This window comes from Odocoileus virginianus, chromosome 7 (genome assembly GCF_023699985.2).
Source record: "Odocoileus virginianus isolate 20LAN1187 ecotype Illinois chromosome 7, Ovbor_1.2, whole genome shotgun sequence".
NCBI classification, from domain to species: Eukaryota; Metazoa; Chordata; class Mammalia; order Artiodactyla; family Cervidae; genus Odocoileus; species Odocoileus virginianus.
Window position 1 is genome coordinate 67380326 of NC_069680.1, and position 20713 is coordinate 67401038.

Here is a 20713-nt window from a genome sequence, read left to right on the forward strand (position 1 = left end):
AGGCTGAGGGGATAGTAAAGAATAAAATAGATGTGATCTCTTTCCTCATGGAACTTACAGTCTGTATCTCTTCTATGCCCATTTGAGGAAGACTGGGGTGGTGTGGAGCTCTAGTAGGGATGGCATGAGAAAGTGAAGGAGGGGCAGGTGCAATTGATGAAGGAGGTCAAGAGAGAAGGGAGGTGAAGAGAGAAGGTGAAGACAGGCTGTGAGCTGTAAAACTCAGTGGGTCTGGTTGAAGAAGATGCAGTGATGTCCTGACTCCTGTTTACTATTAGTGTGACCTTGCCCAAGTCATGTCTTCTCTATGAGAAGCCTCAGTTTCTTTATCTGCAAAGTGGGAATAACAAATCCAAATGCTTAGTGAACTTACTAAAGTCAGTGATATTGATTCATTCATTCATTGAGCCTTTTAGACAGGACCACAGTGTTGCAAGTGTTCCTAGGAGGGTCCTAGGAACCTCAAAGTCCACCTACAGTCCACCACCTCATCTCCACCTTCTCTGCCAACCCCTCAGAGGCAGATGCCAACTCGTGGGCCCCAAGCAGCTGAGGGAAGTGTGAAGCTAGTTTGCAGCTTTATTTTTAGAGCCTCCCCTGGAAGATGGCTCTGGTTGCCTCTCCATGGGGAGCTGGAGTCAGGCTATATTTAGGAGGCACAGCTGCAGTGCTCTATCCCTCCTGCGTCTCTGGGTTTTAGTCATCATGATGTTTGAGGGCACACATCACTCTGCCTAAGCTGTCTTTGTTGTCTATGGGTCCCCGGGAGTGGCAGGTCCTCCTGACTCAACCTGTATCTCCAGCTCTCCCAGCTGGTGGTGGCAGCAGGGGACAGTCTTCCTCCCTCTGATTCCAATGGTTTCTGCCTCATCACCACCCACAGATGGGATGTGGCTCCCCTCAGTGCCCTGTGTGTAGCCATAGTAACTATGATGATCCATTTTTGATCAGTGTTTACATTTGCTAAGTGCTTCCACAGCCGTCACCCAGGGTGTTCTCCAGGTGGGTGTGGGGTGTGGCATCATTGTCACCATCCCTTCTGCTGAGTCACAAGCTCCTTTAGGGCAGGGCTCATGACTCATCATTTTGATATTCCTCATGTGCATATTCACCTAGTATAGGCTGCATGAACACACAGCAGGGGCCTAAGAGGTTCTGACTGAATTGAATTCCAATCAAATTCTGCAACTGGACATACTTCACAGATCCAACTAGATCCTTGAATGCATAGCCGGGCTCTGCCATTTGCTAGCTGGCTCATAACAAACATCAGGCCTCAGTTTGTTCAACTTGTAATGTAGGAATAATCATAGGAATTATATCTCATAGGAGTTAAAAATCAGAGGAGTACTCATAATGTAGGTATTGTCTATCCCGTGAGGTTGTTGTGAGGATCAAAAGCACTAATGCAAATGAAGACCATGTGTGTGAGATTCTTGTTCTTTTCTCAGCAATCTTGTCCAATTCTGTTGGCAGGACCAGGGATCTACTGACAAGTTACATCAGCCAACACTATGAAGAATAAATGAATGGATATTCATTAAGCATCTGTCATGTGACATTCTTTCATTCATTCTCTCATTCTTTTATCCATTCAGAGTTGATATGACTCACCTGGGGGCATCAGAAAAGGGTGGGAGTTCTCCCACATCTTCCCTGTCTCATGTCAACTCTGTCCTCTGACTGTAGAAAGGGGGACTTCCCTGCTTTACTAATCAGCCTCTTTTTATTGTGAACTTGATGAATGTGACCTCCAGATGGACCAGGAAGTAAGAGGAATAAAAACATATGAAAAAATCCCTCAAAGGACTGATGGGCAGTGAATATGCCCCTGTCTCCACCTGTCCCATAGTCCACCAGGACTGTGGGCTGAGGACTGGGCACTAGACCAGAGGGAGGGCTTTGGTAGCCTGGAAGGAGGGTCTGCCATGGGTGGCTGCCATCTGAGGCAGGGAGATGGCCAGTGTGTGTTGGGAGCCTTAGGTTCTTCCAGTGGGCAGACACCTGCAACTGGCAGGGGTAGTGGGAGCTGGAGGCAGGGGTCTGGCCACGGCAGCCCATTGCAGTGGCGGGTGTCGTCACTAGGTGATGTAGTTGGGCTAGAAGTAGAGAATGCCCAGGTGGCATGCAGCTGGGGACCAGTCTTGTCAGCCCCATGGCAGTAGGGGTTGGCGTTGCTCTGAAGCTGGGAGTGGCTGGATTGGTTTAGTTTGGAAGTGGCACCAACTAGACAATTTTTTGCCACAGACAAGGGTTTTGTTGACCTTTCATCAAGGGCTGGTGACATTGGCCCTGTGACTGGGGACACTGATACCCTGTTGGCTTTCTTACAGAGAATAATTTTTTGGGGGACCATCTGGCTTTGCTCTACGGAGATAAGGGAGTGACCTAGTTGACTCTGTAGATTGGAGAGCAGGAGTGGGGAGTGTCCTTGCATGTGGCAGAGACCATGGTGATCACATCACTGATAGACTATTTGCTTCTCCAGAGCCATGTGACTACTCTGGCCATGGGCTGTCAACTGAAGTTGGGGGAATCCCTTCTGGGGTGAACATGGAAGATCTTACAGATGTCCCTCCTGCTGCTGCAGTGAGGGAGGAGGCTAAGATGTTTAGGTGGTTCAGCTCTAACCCGGAGGAGACTGCTGGCCTTGATTCCAGAGTCACTGTGTGGAGCAGAGTTCTCCTGAGACTTAAGTTCATTCTTTGCTGTTGTTCAGTTTCTAAGTTGTGTCAGACTGTTTGCAACCCCATTGTCTTCAACATGCCAGGCTCCCCTGTCCTTTACTATCTCCCAAGTTTGCTCAGATTCATGTCCATAGAGTCAATCATGTGCTCTAACCATTACATCCTTTGCCTTGTCATTTTGCCTTCAGTCTTTCCCAGCATTAGGGTCTTTTCCAATGAGTCTAGGAACAGCAGCAGCGAACCTTTGTTTTGCTGAGCCACAGCAACTTTGGTGTTGTTTCTGCAGCAAAGTGAACACTCAGGATGATTGAATGTTGGTGGCAATGATGTGGGAAGATACTGATGTTTCCTAGACTCAACCAAATATTTTTGGTCAAGTACCATTTATATTGTATTCTAGGGGTAAACTCCTGCCCTAGAGCTCAGCTGCCTTACCAATCCTCTTGACCTCACTCAACAGGGAAATCGGGGCCCAGAGAGGTGACAAGCATGAGTCCACATGACTGGTTTAGAGGCAGAGTCATACGTTACAAGTTCTGCCTTAATGTGTTGTCTGTAAATGGATGTATTTTTGCAAAGAGAACTTCATTTGCCCGTTGGCTTTATTCAGTCCTCTCAGAGGTGCTTCATCATCATTTTGATTAGACTTAAGTGAAGTTTACAGAACTACAGCCAATGGAAGCTTTCTTACCCTTGTAGTCAAGCAGTTAATGTTAATGAACGAACCCTCAGATATGGTGGGAGAACCCACTCTGAAGGGGAACCTGGGATGACTCCTAAAGTGAAATAAGAACTCTTTGAGAAAGTGAATAACTGCTTTCTTACTGATGTTTGCAAACAAGAATTTTTGTATATTGGAGATAAAAAAAAAAAAAAAACAGTGATGCCCCAGCAACTTGTGTGCACATATGCATGTTTGTAAGTTTGTGTGTGCTGACTCCAAGGGAAGAGAAGGAACTTGCAGAGGATACGTTCTTCATCAATACATACCCAATGAATTGCGCTTTTTAATTAGGGGTGGCTCAGTGGTAAAGAATCTGCCTGTCAATGTAGGAGATGTAGGAGACTCTGTTTGATCCATGGGTCAGCTAGATCCTTTGGAGGAGGAAATGGCAACCCACTGCAGCATTCTTGCCTGGAGAATCCCATGGACAGAGGAGCCTGGTGGGCTATAGTCCATAAGGCAATGAGAGACAGACATGGCTGAGTGACTGAGCATGAACACACACACAATAATTTTGTGAGAATGAAGAAAGTAGTCAAAAAAGCAGGAGTTTGTCTTTGAAAATGGAAAAATATTTAGTATTATGGAGGTCTTGAATTTTCCTCGATCCCAGGCCCCTAAATTCAGATTGTATCAAGAATGAATGTTCAGTTTTTTTTTTTTTTACATACAAAAAATTATTATATTATAATTTTTTTTTTCCATTTATTTTTATTAGTTGGAGGCTAATTACTTTACAACATTGCAGTGGTTTTTGTCATACATTGAAATGAATTAGCCATGGATTTACATGTATTCCCCATCCCGGTCCCCCCTCCCACCTCCCTCTCCACCCCGTCCCTCTGGGTCTTCCCAGTGCACCAGGACTGAGCACTTGTTCAGTTTTTTAAAAAATTGAAGTATAGTTGATTTACAAATTATATTAGCTTTAGGTGTACAAAAAAGGAATGACTGTTCATTCAATCCCAAGTCCTATGTTACTGGCATTGGGGCCTCTGAGGCAAGGCCCTGACAACGACCTATAGGAGCTTGGAGCTTCCGGTGGGGAGAGAAGATCAGAATGTGTTAAGTGCTTTATGAGTGTATTATCCAAGGGGAGGAAAATTTCCCCACCTGAGGCTAGCAATCTGAGAGCCTCATGCAGGAGGAAGCATTCAAATTGACTCAGAGCAGAAAGAACAGGTAGATTTTGATAGAAAGTGCAGGGTAGGGGAGGCTGTTCTTAACAAAGACACTAGCTAGGGTTCAGGCATGAGTGTAGGGGTGAAACTAGACTAATGGACTTCCACAAGGAGAGTGAAATAAAAAAAACAATCGCAGGTTAACCTCTAATTAACCGGAAAATGCCAGTAACTGGAACCACTTATAGAAGGTTGTTCCATTAATTAAGATTTTCCTGCGTGTGTGTGTGTACCATGTGTGAGACCGCAGAGTCACAGATACACACACACACCTGTGCAGTACCAGACTCCACTAAGCACCTTCCTTATGCAGCCAGAGGGTGGTGATCTTTGCACCCCTTCAAGGTCAGGGCCAGTCGGGGGTAGGGGTGCTGCCTATCAGCCAGAAAGACACATTCTCGGCACGCCGCTGCAGCCCCATGGAGGCCCCATTCCGAGAGGATTGGAAATGTAATCACAACAGTTTTTATTAGCAAAAGAACAGCAGGAGCCCTTCTGCTGCCCATATGGACAGATCCCGATGGGTATTCATGAAGCAGTTTGCTGCGGGAATAGCCGTGCTTAAAACTCCTCGTCCAATTACCTTTGAACTTGCCTTTTTTGCTGCAGTGGCTGTTGCTGCTGCATGTGAAACATCTCCTACACTTGTTTCTCTCCAGGAGGGATGGGGCTGTCTTACCCTGTTTGGTGTTCCTTTGCCTGGAGACTGGTGGGCCAGAGAAGACCTAGGAGTCTGGGACCTGGTCACCTCTCCTGGATGTCCTGGAGGTTGGTTTGGTCGCATCTGCCCTGTGTTATACTGTCCAGTTGATTGGAGCCAACAGTAGCTTTTGGAGAAGCCCCTCAGGCCTGTTGGAACCTGGAACAAAGAGTGCTTTTCAGAGATACCTGGAGAGGGGTAAAGAGCTGCCAACCCAAACGTCGCTTCCTGGCCTCCTCCACATGCTCCTGGGTAGAGTACAGTGGGCACAGTGACCATATAGTCTAGGTGTGGGGACATTTCTAGTTCCAAACGCCCTTCTCATTGTCGCTAGTCGTGCGCATCACATGACAGGTCCAGATTCTGGGAGAAGAGGACAGGCATGTATAAATCTGAAATAGGGTCATCATTAAAGCAGAAAGAAGCCCATGCTTTCTGAAAGATGTAGGTGCCAGAGCTTGGACTTCATTGTCTGGAAGAGGAAAAGGAGGAGGATTCAGCAGCTGGAAGTCGACACATGCTTCTGAGTTTGCGGAGATCCATAACAGAAGGAGAGCCCAGCAAGGCAAACACAATGTTATGGGTTGATGCCTTGTGGGCTGGGTGGGGCTGCCCTGGACCTTTGAGTCTGGGAGAAGTCAGAGCCCACATCTGTTGTTCTGCCCGCTGCACCGACCATCTTCTGGCCATGGTCCCTCCACTTTCCTTCAGGGCTCTTTCATGCTTCTTTTCCCTGGCAAGGTGGTTTAACTGAATTGGTTCTCATCCAGTGACGCAGGAGTGACATGGAACTTCAGAACTGATCCAGTAGTGTCACATGGATAGGTTCTAGAATGATCCTACTGCTTGTGAGCCTATGAACTTTAGCCCACCAGGCTCCTCTGTCCATAGAATTCTCCAGGCAAGAATACTGGGGTGGGTAGCCATTTCCTTTTCCATGGGATCTTCTTGACCCAGGGATCAAACCCAGATCTCCTGCATTGCAGGCAGAGTCTTTACCGTCTAAACCACCAGGGAAGCAGAAAGATCCTACTTGAGTCAATAAGAGTCTGACTTGAAATTTTTGCTGGAACTCTTTAAGAGAGGTTTTTGAGCAGGGGAAATTAACCCTGGAGGTGGGGGTGGCCACACAGCTGCCATCTGGAAAGAACCTGCTGAGAATGACTCCCCCGGTGCATAAAGCTACGGCATCTCTGCCCGCCCAGTGCCATGAATCCTCTTTTGTGCTTAAGCCAGTTTAAGAGGCCTCCAGGGTGAAGACTCTGCCAGATTACCCTCTTCCCCAAGATACTGGCACCACTGCGTCTTTCCTTTCTGTTTTCAAATCTGTCATGGAAGGCATCCCCTCTCTGGTCAGGGTGTGGCCTCCCAAGTTGTCTAGAGGAGAGTCAGTCATCTTCCCTGCATGCATGTCACATATGGCTATATCAGATGGTCCTGAGTACAGTCCTGGCTCATAGTATCAGCTTATTAAATCATGCTAATCTGGCTGTACACATCTATGAGGCTTTCCCATTCCTCATCCCTAAAGGCAGAATCATCCTGGGGTTCAATCTAGAGTGTGGGCCTTGGAATCGGATAGACCTGGATTCTTGTTTTCTGATTCTGCTACTTGCAAGCAATGACTGAGGCAAGTTATTCAACCTCTCCAGGTCTCGATTCATTTGGAAAATGGGTGTAATTATACTCCTCACTTACTGGATGCTTTAAGGACTGAATGAAAAGATTTTGGAGTACAAAGTTTAGCACAGAGCATAGCTTATCCTATGTAGTAGCTATTATTATTTCTAGAGAACTCCCCAAACTGCCTTTAAAGCTACTGAAGCAATGCCCAGCAATTGTTCTTCCTTTGGATTTCCCAGTGTACACGCCCATTTACTTTTCTTTCTATCGTTTCCCCTTGGTGTCTAGTGAGAGAGGCTCACTTTTTTCTGTTCTGGACTCCATGGTTGCCCAGATGTAGAAGCTGACAGCCTGTGGGCTCCTCAGGGCCAGAAACCGCACCAAAACAACCAGGAAAGACCAGAGCAGAAGAGAGGGCGTTCTAATGGAGGAACAAGAAGCAATTCCCTGTGCCCAGAGGGAGGGGACAGGCTATGGAGAGCGCTTGTGTCCACGACCTTTGACCCTGGGATGCTTTGTTCTAAGCACAAAACCACCCTTGTTCTGTCTTGGAGACTGGGAGAGCATTCCTTCAATGCAGTCAGTCTTCCTGAGTTCTTGCTTTGTTCGGAGCTGTGGCACCAACTCCACCTCAGTCTCTTTCTTATTTGTTTTCTTGTCAAATGGTCCAAGGACAAGGAGGAGGTGGGCAGCAGCATAGAAACTGTAGAAACTGGCAAGCTGATTCTTCAATTCATATGGAAATGAAAAGGACTTAGAATAACCAAAACAATTTTGAAAATGAAGGAAGTTGGAGGACTAACACTGCCTGATTTTAAGGTGTATTATTAAGCTGTAGTAATCACGACAGTGTGCTATTGGCATCAAGACTGACAAATAGATCAATGGAATGGAATTGCAAGTGCATAAATAGTCCTACGTATATGTGGACAACTGATTTGTGACAAAAGTGCAAAGACAATTCACTCAGAGAAAGAATAGTCTTTTTCTTTTTTAAACAAGTGGTGCTGGCACAATTGGATGTGCTGTGCTCAATCACTCAGTCATATCTGACTCTTTGCGACCCCATGGACTATAGCCCGCCAGACTGCTCTGTCCATGGGGATTCTCCAGGCAAGAATACTGGAGTGGGTTGCCATGTCCTCCTCCAGGGGATTTCCCAACCCAGGAATCAAACCTGTGTCTCTTGCATTGCAGGTGGATTCTTTACCAGCTGAGCTACCAGGAAGGCCCGGTACAATTGGATATCCATAAAAAAATGAACTTGACCCATAACTTGCACCACATACAAAAATGGATGATAAATATAAAACCTAAAACTATAGGCTTTCTAGAAGAAAACAGAAGTTTTTGTAACCTTTGTTTAGGCAGAGTGCTTAAATATTACACTGAAAGCACAGTTCATGAAAGAAAAATAATAATAAATTGTACTTAATCAAAATTAAAAACTTCTGCTCTTTGAGTGATACTGTCAAGAGAATTAAAAAAGCAAGTCACAGACAGAGAAAATAAGTGCAAATAATATATCTTATGAAGGACTTGTGCCTGTAACATACAAAGAAATTTCAATAATAATAAGACAAACCAATTAAAAATAGATGAAAGATTTAAGTAGACATCTCACTGAATAAGATATGCAAATGAGTATAAGCACATGAAAAGATGCTCAACATCATTGGTCATTAGGAAATGCAAATTAAAACCACAATGAAGTATTATTACACACCTTTTAGAGTAGCTAAAATGAATAAGATTGACCACACCAAGTGTTGGTGATGTGAGGGACCTGAAACTCTTATATGCTGCTGGTGGGAAGTAAAATGCTACAATGTTTTGGAAAACAGCTTGATGGTTTCTTATAAAGTTAAATGGACACTTACTATGTGGTCCAGTCAGTCCACAGCTAGCTATTTACCCAAGAGATAAGAAGGCATGTGTCCACACAAAGACTTGTATACAATTGTTTATAGCAGTTTTGTTTGTAATAGTCCCTGTCTGAAAACAAGCCAATATCCTTTAGCAGATGAGCAGGTGTATCATGATGGGTATATCCATACAATGGAATACTACTCAGTAATAAAAGGGAATGAACTATTTAAAAGTGTATATTTATTAATTTGACTGCTCTAAGTCTTAGTTGTGGTATGTGGGATCTAGATCTCTGACCAGGGATCAAGCTCAGGCCCCCTGCATTAGTAGTACAGAGTCTTAGCCACTGGACTGTCAAGGAAGTCCCAGGAACAAATTATTGATACATGCTGTGATGTGGATGAATTTCAAAATAGTTAGGCTGAGTGGAAGAAGTCAGGAAAAAAGTGTAATACTATATGATTTCATTTAAATAAAATTCTAAAAATGAAAATGAATTGATAGAGAAAGCAGATTGGTAGTGCAGGGGGATGAGGACAGGGGCAGGCGGAGAGAGGCAGAAGGAAATTTCGGGAGGGGATGGATATGTTCATTATCTGAATTTTGGTGATCATTTCCTGGTGTCTACACATGTCAAAACTGATTAGAATTTAATTATGTGCAGTTTATTGTATGTCAATATATGGTCCACAGTGTTGCAAAGAGTTGGATACGACTGAAGCAACTTAGTGCTTGCCCACACACACATCTTAATAATGCTCGGGTGGAGAGGGAGCTGGGAGGGGGGACTGAGATGGGGAATACATGTAAATCCATGGCTAATTCATTTCAATGTATAACAAAAACTACTGTAATGATGTAAAGTAATTAGCCTCCAACTAATAAAAAAAAAAATTAAAAAAAATAAAAAGAAAGGGAAGACTTCCCTGATGGTACAGTGGTTCAGAATCCACCTGCCAAAGTAGGGGACATGGGTTTGATCTCTGGTATAGGAGGATCCCACATGCATTGGGAACAACTAAGCTTGTGGGCCACTGTAGTCCACGCACTAGAGCCAGCTAGGGTAGCTGCAGCTACCAAGCCCACAAGCTGCTACCCCTGAGGCCCACACACCTAGAGCCTGGGCTCTGCAACAGGAGATGTCACTGCAATGAGAAGCCCACAAACGGCAACCAGAGAGTAGCCCCTGCTCTCTGCAACTGGAGAAAGTACGCAGGCAGCAACAAAGACCCAGAACAATAAAAAAAAAAAAAAGAAAGGGAGAATAGAACTCTACAAGCATTCCCTAGACCAGGTAAGGCAGCCTGAGAAAGCTGCTGTCCTGTCTGGGCAACAGGGGAGAGATAGACAGGGATACTAGTTCCAATGTCTCCCTATTTTGCTTTTGCCTACTTTTCCTTCACTGTCCCCTAGGTCAGGTCACGCCTTCCCAATCCACTTCACGTATTTAGACTGTATTTGTCCTTCTACATCTAGAGGAGAAATTGTCTCCTCCATGAAGCCTTCCAAGACCACAACAAACTTGGTTTTTTTTTCATCTTGTATATTCACGCAGCATCTATTTTATATGTTACCACTCAGATTATTGATTGTGTTTCTTGTGATGAGAAAACAAATGAGAAGGGTTCAGTCCAGCATCAGTACCTGCCCTCTCAGGCTCTGTTCATACTTCAAAAGGCTTCTACCACTCTGGTCCTGGCAGTTCTTCTACCTCCCCTCAGATAAGAAGTGGGTGTGTACATACTAGTATCTCATTGTGCTGTGCTATGCTTCGTCGCTTAGTTGCGTCTGACTCTTTGCGACCTCATGGACTGTAGTCCTCCAGTCTCCTCTGTCCATGGGATTCTCCAGGGAAGAATACTGGAGTGGGTTGCCACGCCCTTCTTCAGGGGATCTTCCCAACCCAGGGATCGAACCCAGGTCTCCCGTATTGCAGGTGGGTTCTTTACCATCTGAGCCACCAGGGAAGCTGCCCTCCCCCACCTCTTCAGTCAACAGCAACTCAGCTACTCAAGGGCAGTGCCCACGAAAGCCTTCTCCTCTCCCTCATACACAGTCAGTCACAACATACTCTTGGCTCTCTCCAAATCTTGAATCAAGCTTCTCCTCAGTAGCCAGGACCCTAGTCCCAGGCATACTATTGCTTGCCTGGATCACTGGAACAGCCTTTTCACTGGGTTTCCCTTGTCAACCCTTCCCACCATCCCCAACAGGTCTATTCTTTAAAAAATTTTTTTAAATAAAAATTTTTATTAAAAAAAATTTCTTTGGCTGCATGGCATGTTCCCTGACCAGGGATAGAACCCACGCCCCTTGCATTGAAATCATGGAGTCTTAACTGCTGGATTACCAGGGAAATCCTCCCCGATGGTTCTATTTTCAATACAGTGCCCAGACAATCCGTCTGAAACCTACATCAGCATGTGTCACTTTTCTGCATAAAACTTTTATCTAAGTTCTAGTTGTGCTCGGATTAAAATCAAAACCCCTTGCACGGCTGATACAGTTGTAGCTGATCTGGCCTCGCTCTGTGCCACGTACTAGCCACCTTCTCATACTCTGTGCTCCCTGGACTGGCTTTCTTTCCACACCATGTGCACCAGACTCTTCATCACAGGGCATCCCTCTCCCTGGACCACCCTCTCTACTCCATCCTCCCCGACTACCTGTTGCAGGGGTCCTTGCTTTTTACCTTCTCTCACAGAATCTAGTACTTTCTTAGAGTGTATTTCTAAGTGCATTTTTATTTGTTTGGTTTACTAATGTGATGACTGTCCTCCACTTGGCTGGAAGTCTTTCAGGGAGCAAGCCTGCATTTTCCGCTCTATGTGGTGTCCCCAGTACTGGGTTCTCAAGAAATATTTGTCGAATGACTGAACAACTGAACCTCAAGAAGAGCTTTGATGAGACTGGCTCTTTGCTGTATCCTTTGTCCAAGTGACCTTGGAGCATGAGGATATAATTTTCTATCTTACAATGTGCATCTCTGAAATCAGTGGGGCTCTTGTAATTGTCACATAAAGCAGAGGTTTTTCCTTTAGAAAACTGCTAATTTGGTGATTCAGTCTTATAACTGTTGTTCAGCCACTAAGTCATGTTCGATTCTTTGCGATCCCATGGACTGTAGCATGCCTGGCTTCCCTGTCCTTCACTATCTCCCGGAGTCTGCTCAGATTCATGCCCATTGAGTTGGTCATGCTATACATTATGTCTGAGAAGTGAAGTGATAGAAAACCTTTGTGTCGTCCAATAGATGATGTATCTAACAACAGAGGAGGGCATCTGGAAGCTTTCCTGTTGTCTCTCAGCTGTGGCATGTGCTTTGTTCACCTGTGCTGTGTTCATCAAATATGTTTTATAGTTTTCATGTAGATGTACAGCTTCTCCTTAGTCCAGAATGTAAGCTTCCTAAGGGCAGTCATGGCGTTTTATATTCACTGTTCAAGGACTCAGATTGGGCATAGAAAGGAAGGGTAGGGGAGGAGAGAAAGGGGAAGGGGAGGGTAGGGAAGAAAGGGGAGGGGAGGCCACTAGAAAGTGTCTAGTGGCTCAGCTGTGAGGCCTCTTGTGCCACCCTGGACTCATAGTAAGTCTTGTCTTGAGACCTCAAGAGTTCTAGGCTAGATCTCTGAGCTCTCACCTCAAGAACATCCTTGCCAGCAGGGCCCTCTCTGGCATGCTGTGCAATTCTAATAACAAGGGTTTACCTTGTCTATGAGTCAAGTGCTGCTATTTTATGAACTGGGTCTCTCTCTTGCCCTCTGAATCCAGGGCTCTACGCAGCTAACCTGAGCTGAGGCTTCAGCTCGCTCTATGTGTCTCCTAGTATTTGGAGCTCAGCCTGGGCCACCAGCCTTCAGACCTCCATGCTGATGAGGAATGGTCCTGTCTTGTAGTTGGGAACTCTGGCTGGGCTCAGGCCAACTTAAGCTTCATCTTGGCTCTGCTTTGAGCTAGCTCTGTGACTCTGAGTGAGTTGGGTTGTTTTCTCAGAGCTTCAATTTCCTCATCTATAGAACAGGGGTGATAATGATACCTAACTTACAGGATAGTTATAAACAAAGATGATAGTAAAAATGCTACCAGCTTGTAGTGCATGAACAATGGCTATCAGCTAGTGCTAGAAAAGGCTCAGGCACTAACCTTTAGTGGCCTTGGGGGAGGGGCTGGTGGCTAGGATGGAGGGAACACACCAGGGGCTCTGGGGCAGAAGTTATTATTATTTTCTTTCTTTATTTATTTTTAACTGAAGGATAGTGGCTTTGCAATGTTGTGTTGGTTTCTGCCACGTGTCAACATGAATCAGCAGGTATGCAGGTATGCAGATGTCCCTCCTTCTTGAACCTTCCTCCCACCTTCCACCCTCCTCCCACCCTTCTTGGTTGTCACAGAGCACTGGTTTGAACTCCCTGAGGCATTCAGCAGATTCCCGCCGGCTATCTATGGGACAGCAGTTGTTTACCAACCAAAATGAAAGTGGTTCGATATTGTAACAGCCCACATGCCTTACAGGTGTGTGCTGCCCAGGCTGTCACATGACAAAGGTGAGATGTCTAGCATGATGCCAGGTAGGGAGGAATTGCTTGATTTAGGGTAGCAAATACCAGTAGTATGCTGATACATTGCTAGTGCACCCAGGCTTTTCAGGAAAAAAAAAAAGGAGACCCAATTTTTATTAATAATATTTGCCAAATTCCATGATGTAAAGACTACCAACATGGTTCATTTCAAGAGAAGCACAGTAGCCACTATGATATAGAATTTCCATCATACAGATATAATCAATATAAACAAACTTAACAATATGGAGAATAGTAAGATGCAGCAAAATAAGTAGGAAAGAATAAGTTTTGAGTACCTTTTATCTTTGTTCTTAATATAATTTAATTGTAATTTATATAATTTAATTTTTACTAATGGCCGTGTTTAACAACTACTGGTAGACTTCCTGAAAATTTAACAATTGCCTCTTGACAACAGTATAAACCATGTTGGCATCTCTTTGAAAGAGGATGGCTACCGTGCCTACCTGTCTGCCAGATCTCTGCCTAGTCCCCTGTCTGAGACTTCTGGTCACCCTCTTGCCCTTTACCTGTAGCTGGCCCCACCTGATGCTCATGGCTGGCCATCCTTACCTACTGCCAATGCTGGTAGCCAGGCTAAGTATGTGCCCTGCCCTATGGGGCATCCCTGGTCCCTTCTTTCTCTCTGGCCACCCACCACTTCCTTGACCCCCAGCTTCCCTCCTGGGCTAGACTCTGATGGGACAGTGCTAATGGGGGGATGAGAAGACAGTGTGTTCTGGGGTGTGAAAGCAGAGAAACACTGCTTTTCTTCTCAGGGTTAGAGAGAACCACCTACCAAAGAGGGTTTGGCTCACGATTGCCAGGTTGTCTGCTCACCTCAACACTTCACTGTAGTCCTTGGTGCTTGGCAAATGAATCTCCCAAATGCACAGAAATCTCTCCTGCCAAATCCAACCCTCCAACTGATAATAGATACCACCGGTGTGCACAGGGGAAAACAAAGCACAAACCAGGAGCACGAGCTGTGGCATCAGCATGGGGAATTTACAGCTCTTTGAAACCCTGCAGGTCTGCACTGCACAATGTTATCAAATGAATTAAAGGAGGAATAGATGCTGCTAAGAAAAGATGCCCTGCTTTGTTCCAGATTTTGTCAACAGGCAGATCTGTCATCAAGCCTTTATCTCAGGGAAAGCTGCAGGAAAGAGTTGTTTGAGAGGCTAGTTCAGAGAGAGGGAACATTGCCAGCAGACAGGCCTGTACCTTGTTTTATGTCTCTGGGATGAAGAGGATGAGGGGAGAAGAGGAAAGCTAGACCTGGAAGACAGTGGAAAAGACCAAGACTTTGGAGGCAAACTGTTCACGTTTGGGCTCCATCAGTTTCTCATTGTGTGACCTTGGCCAAGTAGGTCCATTTCCGAGCCTTGAATTCTTCACCTATGTAAATAGGAATAGTGGTATTGTAACAGGAGCTGCTGAAACTTGGGTCATGTCTCTGGGCACTACCATCCCTGTGCACTCCAACCTGGTTGCTTCTGAGGCAGGCACTTGGGGGTATCTGGCTAAGGGTTGGTCTGAGCACACAACTGGCATGTGCTGGATGCAGTGGGGAGTTAATGCACCTGTGGCTGGTGGGAGCTGAGGTTAAATCCCCTAGCTCCCTGGCCCCTCAGTGGGATGACTGTGGTGTTCTCTATAGAATGAGTCTCACTTGCCTGCAGGAATGGTGTGCTCCATGACATGCCCTCTGTCGGCTTCTGTCCCTTTCTTGTTTCTCTTTCCCTGTCTCACATGGGTGGTTCCTGGAATCACATCCCAAATAAACTACTTGCACTTGAATCCTTGTCTCAGGGACTCCAGAGGGGAATCCAGCCTAAGGCAGAGGTCTCTATCACAGGATCATTTTGAGGATTGATGGAGCAGTCACTAAATACGCTGAGTGAAAAACGGAGTGCACAGGGAGGGTTCCTAGTAGGGGCTGAGCTGGGTCGACGCTGGTCTCCTATGTCTCTCTTCATCTTCCTGTCTCTTTCCCGGGAAGCATCTGCCACAGTGAGAAGCTTTTCTCCCAGGGTCTCTTGCTGTGTGCCTGGCAGCTATTTGAGTTACCAGCAGGCCAGGGAATGGGCGAGTGGCTGTCTGCAAGGCTGTCTTCTTGATGCTGGGTGACCTGAGCTTCAGAGAGTGTGAAACTCCCCTCCCGTGGGGTACAAGTGGAGCCTCTGGGAGTTCTTTTGGGGGCTAAACAGACTCGAGGATTAATTAACTAATGCCTGTGGAGTGTCTTGGAAATGTCAAGTGCTGAGTGTGAAGTGGTATCACTTGAGACGGTTTCCCCTAAGCCCCTGTGAAAGATGCCGATTACTGTGTACGGAGGAGCTGCTGCTGAGTCTCCAGTTGGGGCTCTTAACCAAGCAAATGTTGACAGTTCCCACAGGTGCTCAGGTTTTGGTTTTGCAGGCCCCCAGAAACTGGAGCTCATATGGGGAGTGTTGGTGGGATGATGGCTCCTCCATGGCACCCCCTTGGGAATTCCTCTGCCCAGTACTCTCCAGCTCCATACCACTCTAGGACCCTCTAACTGATGCAGCCAAGCCCTGAGGTTGCTCACTGGTCTTTGACTAATCATCCATCCAGAGCCTGGGTCTGCAGCCGTCCTCTTCTCCCTCCAAATCTGTTCTTCCTCCTCCTTCTGAGGGTGCCATCATCATCCTCCCCAGCATTGCAGGCTTCTTTGTTATCACCAGTGTCCAACCATTACCAAGCTGTTTGGATTATTTCCCTGTATCATTTATGACATCCATCTCCTCTTCTCCATCCCATCTTCACTGTCCTGGCTCAGACTACCATCCTGCTCCCTGAACCTGTTGTTTCCATCTCCTGGCCATGCTCCTAGCTGCCAGTCTGCTCTCATACATCATGTGGAGACTCATTCTGAAACTCAGTGCTGATGGAATCTCTCCTTCAACAAACATTCACTGGCTCCCTATTGCTTACAGAATAAAATGCAAACCCTTCTGTTGGCTTATAGTCCATCATGATTGGGCCCTAATTGATCTCTCTCTTTTTTTTCTTGTTTGAACTCTCTCCTTCCATGTTCCCACCACTCCAGTCAGCATGATCGACCCTGGAGTTGGAGACTGCTCACCCAATGGACCGTCCAAACCCTTCCACTTTCTACATACACCTCCATCTTTGTTCCCACTGGTGCCTTTTTTTGTGGGGAGGGGCACCCTCCTTGTACCTCCACATGTCTATTTGTAATAAGTCCCTTCAGTTGTGTCTGACTCTTTGTGACCCCATGGACTGTAGCCCACCAGGCTCCTCTGTCCATGGGATTCTCCAGGCAAGAATACTGGAGTGGCTTGCCCTTCTCCAACATGTCTATTTAGAGATATCAGTATCACCCCCTTCTCCTTTCACCTTCTTGTGCTACAGAGGCTTTTTGATTTCATGTTTCAGTGGTGAGTAAGAAGTCAGCCTTGTGCCTCATATTAATGCTGTGTCTGGTGAAGATGTTTTTGACAGCAAGTCTGGTGCTGTAGTATAATGATCCCTCCATCAGCAGAGAAGACGGCTGCATTTAGCCCCAGATTGCCTGCTCCCTGGTTGTTTTCTAACTGAATGTGTGTATGCGTCTGTCTTTTCTCCTGGCCCTCAAGGAACTCCTTGTACCTAATATTTTTCCTCACTGCCAGCAAATATTAGTTGTTCAATACTTGTTGAAATAATATGGGCTTGTGGCTTCAGAGACCACCAGGTATGTTATTAAGATGTGGCGTCTCTTCTTCAGGATGTATTTTTATACGCTGAGTTAATGGCACATCACAGCAAGTTTGGGATTCCCTGGGCAGAGGTCTGCTTGAAACTCCTCTGTAGTCCCTTCCAGGTCTTGAGGTCCTCATGTGACTGCTTGGAGGTGTCCCCTGTTGGGGAGTGGCGCTTGCATCAGGAAGGCAGGATGCAGAGATTAAGAACCCCGAGTGCAGGAAGCCAGTGTCTGGGTGCGCAGGTAGGAACTCAGGTGGTGGAATCATTTCCTTGGCTACACAGAGGTATGGGTGCCAGGAATCTAGGTGCATTGTCTGGTCCTGCTGGGGTGAGTGGCAGGGGCAGTGGTATGGTGAAATTTAGCAGGCTCCATAGGAAGGAGTCTGGGTGTCAGCCTGGGTGTTAGATGGCAGGAGATCCGAAGGTACCGGGTTCAGTTTGATTTCTCTTATCCACCCTTCTCTTTCTTCTTAAAACATAAAGGGTATCTTTGCCCAGTGTCATTTGTCCAGTCTCAGGAATAGCACATCCCACAACTCCAGGGCTCCATGTGATGCTGCCCCTGCTACTCAGTTGCCATGCCAGGCCCTGACTTTACAATCTGAAAGCCTATCAAGCAGATAAGTCCCTAATAGGGACTTTGTTTGACTTGCTAGTGTCGGCAAGAAATTGAGCTAACATTGAAAAATTACGACATTTTGCCTAAAATGTCTATGTTTCTGGTTTCTTTTTTAAAACATTGGAAGACCTCATAAGACTGGGCTTTTTTTTTTTTTTCCTATAAGGCAGCTCCAAGCTAGAGTCAAGCAGTCGCTGCTTCTCCGGACAGGGCAGGTGTGCCTGCCTTATTTCATTCATTGACTGTCCTGACCAGTGGCCTGGCCTTAAGGTCACAATCCAGGAGAATATCACTGATACAGCAGAGAATCCTTTGTTATCAATAATTGATGCCAGAACAAAGCCATTGAGATATGTGAATCTAAATCCTAGTCAGGGTTGGAAAAGCTGTTCTGAAACTCTGTTCCCATTTCTCTTATTTGCAGACACAGACTTGAAACTCAGAGCTCGGAAGGGACTTGCCAAGACCACTTGGTGAGTTGATGGCGAAACTGAGACCAAATCCCAGGTCTCCTTCCCCACTTCCAGGAGTCCTTCCCAGTCAGAGAGCACACTTGTCTCCTGGTTCCTTTGTGCCCCTCATTTCATGGCCATCAGCTCCGTTGCAAACCTGTGCAGAAACCGAGGGAAGCTTGTGATGGGGAGGGCTGGGGAATAAAGGGTAGGGAGGCCCCAGGCTGCTGGGGATAAAGGCTGAATGCAGGGGCGTTCAAAAGCCACTGGGCACTGAGTGAGTTAAGCTGTGCCTGTCTCCGTTGCCTGGGTACTCTTTATGCATTGTATAATGCCATTGTTCAGCCAGAGCCAAGGGCCAGAGTGAGCACTGTCTTTGCAGGTAGACATCTAGTGCCGGCTCGGCAGAAAGAGAGGGAACAGGAGAGGCTGGGATATTCCAGCTTGAAGATAGCAGCCGTGTAATAAAGCCAGGCTGGTTTGTCTCCGGGCCCCACTGTCCCTTCTCCCCGCCTCAAAGTAGCAGCATGAATCAGTTCACTGCGGCAATGGTCCAGGCGATGTGACTTGCATCCCCATAAGCTACCTGATTGCAGTCCCTGGATGCACGAGACACCGGATGTGCCTGGAATACCAAACTGCTTGCCTCGGCGCCGCAGCTGCCAGAAGATCTCTGGCCCCGCCTGGCCTCATGGACAGAGCCGGGCATCCTTCAAGGCCACCACTGGCCTTTTATCTTGCCTGGGGCTCCGGGACAGTCACTGCAATTCTGGGGCTGCTTTTGATGGGGGGGGGGTTGCCACCAGCCTGTCTCAGAGATGCTCTGACAAGCCCCTCCAGCCCTGGGCAGACAAAGGCTTGAAAGGAGAGGAATTACACATGGTTCAGACGCTGCTGTTTCTAATACGTTATTCTGACACACAATTAACTGCAAATTTGCTCTAAGCAAAGAGCTCGGGCCCTCGTGGGGTCTGCACGGCACAGTTCAGGCAGAATTCGATCTGGTGCAACCCTCGCCCTTCCCTATGGTCCAGGGGTTGCCTGCTACCCACGATGCCACCTGTCTCAGGGCTGGTGGGTGTGGGCACTCAATCAGAAAGCTTGTACCAGCTTCCCCGGGCCCCCACTCAGGGCTGGGAAACCACGGCACAGGGGAGGCGGGGGAGGGCCCACGTGAACCCTTCTAGCAGAGCAGCTGAACAACAACCCTTCCTAAAATGGTGGCGCTTATCCTCCGCTGACAAAAGGCTGATTTGAGCTCTCCCCGGAGGTGGGATGAAGCCAACACATTGCCTTTTATCTCCCCGTCACTTTGAGGGGGGAGACAACTGGTACCCAGCGTGGTGGGGAGCCCTGGAGAAGGCGCTCTCGAATGAAAGGCATAATCTCCAGCTCCCCAAACCAGGAGGCTTTTATCCCCTACCCCCCAACTCTCCCCCCCCCCCCCCCCATCCTGGAGGCATCTGAATGGGAGCAGGAGCTCGAAGGAGAGGCTCCCGCCGCTGCACAATGCCACACAATATTGCTTCTCCCTGGGAGCCCGGAGAAGGCCACGGGCAGACGGCGTCTTACTTTGAAACCAATCCTCCAATCAGCTATTTAAATAAGAAATATAATCTCATTGAACACCGAGAGCTGTTGGCCTGAGACGCTTCCATTTACAAGGCACTTGAAGAAAGTCCCCAAGCCTCCAGTTTATCAGGACAGCCAGCTTAGGGCTATTTACTCGGGGAAAGAGAGGTGCCAGAGGAGGAAAAAAAAAGAATTGAAGTTGGCTATTAGAAATCATCTACTCAAGGGGTGAACCCACACCCCCAGCGCCAGGGGCCTCCATGGAGCAGGTGGGAGAGTCCGTGGTTCTCAGAAAACCACATTAGGGCCAGGATGGTGCTCGGTTGGTGGTTGCGGGTGGGGGAGAAGGGGGTCTGTGGTGGTGACCACTGTGTCCCAGGGGACTTCCTGGCATCTGGAAGCCTTGCCTGTCACTCTTTTGGAAACATCTCTGAGCGCCTGCTAAGTTCATCGCTCCAGCAATACATTGCTCCAGTCAGAGGTGGAGTGGTCGTTAAGACACAGTGAAAAAAACTTCCCTCATAAAAACAGGCCCAGGAGGGCGGGTCGGCATGGTTTGACCAAGTCCTGTGCTTGAGCTCACAGATCTGCCTCCTGGACCAGCTGTGTTTCTAAGCTTCCCACTGTGGTTCCTTGTGGGTCCTGAGGAGAGGCTGGAGAGCCTGGTACTGTGTTTAATGAGGTGGGCCTGGACCTGATGGCTTCAGTGGTTCTGCCACTTACTAACCTTCTAATCCACATGCAACTTACTCCCTCAGAGCCTCAGTTTTCCTCCTCTGCCCATCTGAGTGGGTTGTTAGGGCCTGGCAAGGAGTCTGTGCCCTACACAGGACAGCTATCACTCTTCTGTAATGGAGTGCCCCGTCTGGATGCACGGCTTGTCAGACATGACCCCCTGCTCTGGTTCTGGTATGTCGCTTCTGGTCAACAGCTCTGGCCCAGCTTGCTCACTCTCTTCTGCCCAATCCTGCCCTGCTTCACCTGTCCTG

At 47.2% G+C, this 20713-nt stretch overlaps 1 long non-coding RNA gene across 3 annotated transcripts in view; it reads left to right on the forward strand.

Annotated features, from left to right (window-relative positions):
- LOC139035929 (uncharacterized) overlaps window positions 1-20713 on the forward strand; it is a 145767-nt gene that overhangs the window by 23748 nt on the left and 101306 nt on the right. For all 3 annotated transcript variants that reach the window (XR_011488581.1, XR_011488582.1, XR_011488583.1), the window contains exon 2: window positions 18125-18173. This is a non-coding gene — a long non-coding RNA (uncharacterized lncRNA). The remainder of the gene's footprint in view (window positions 1-18124; window positions 18174-20713) is intronic.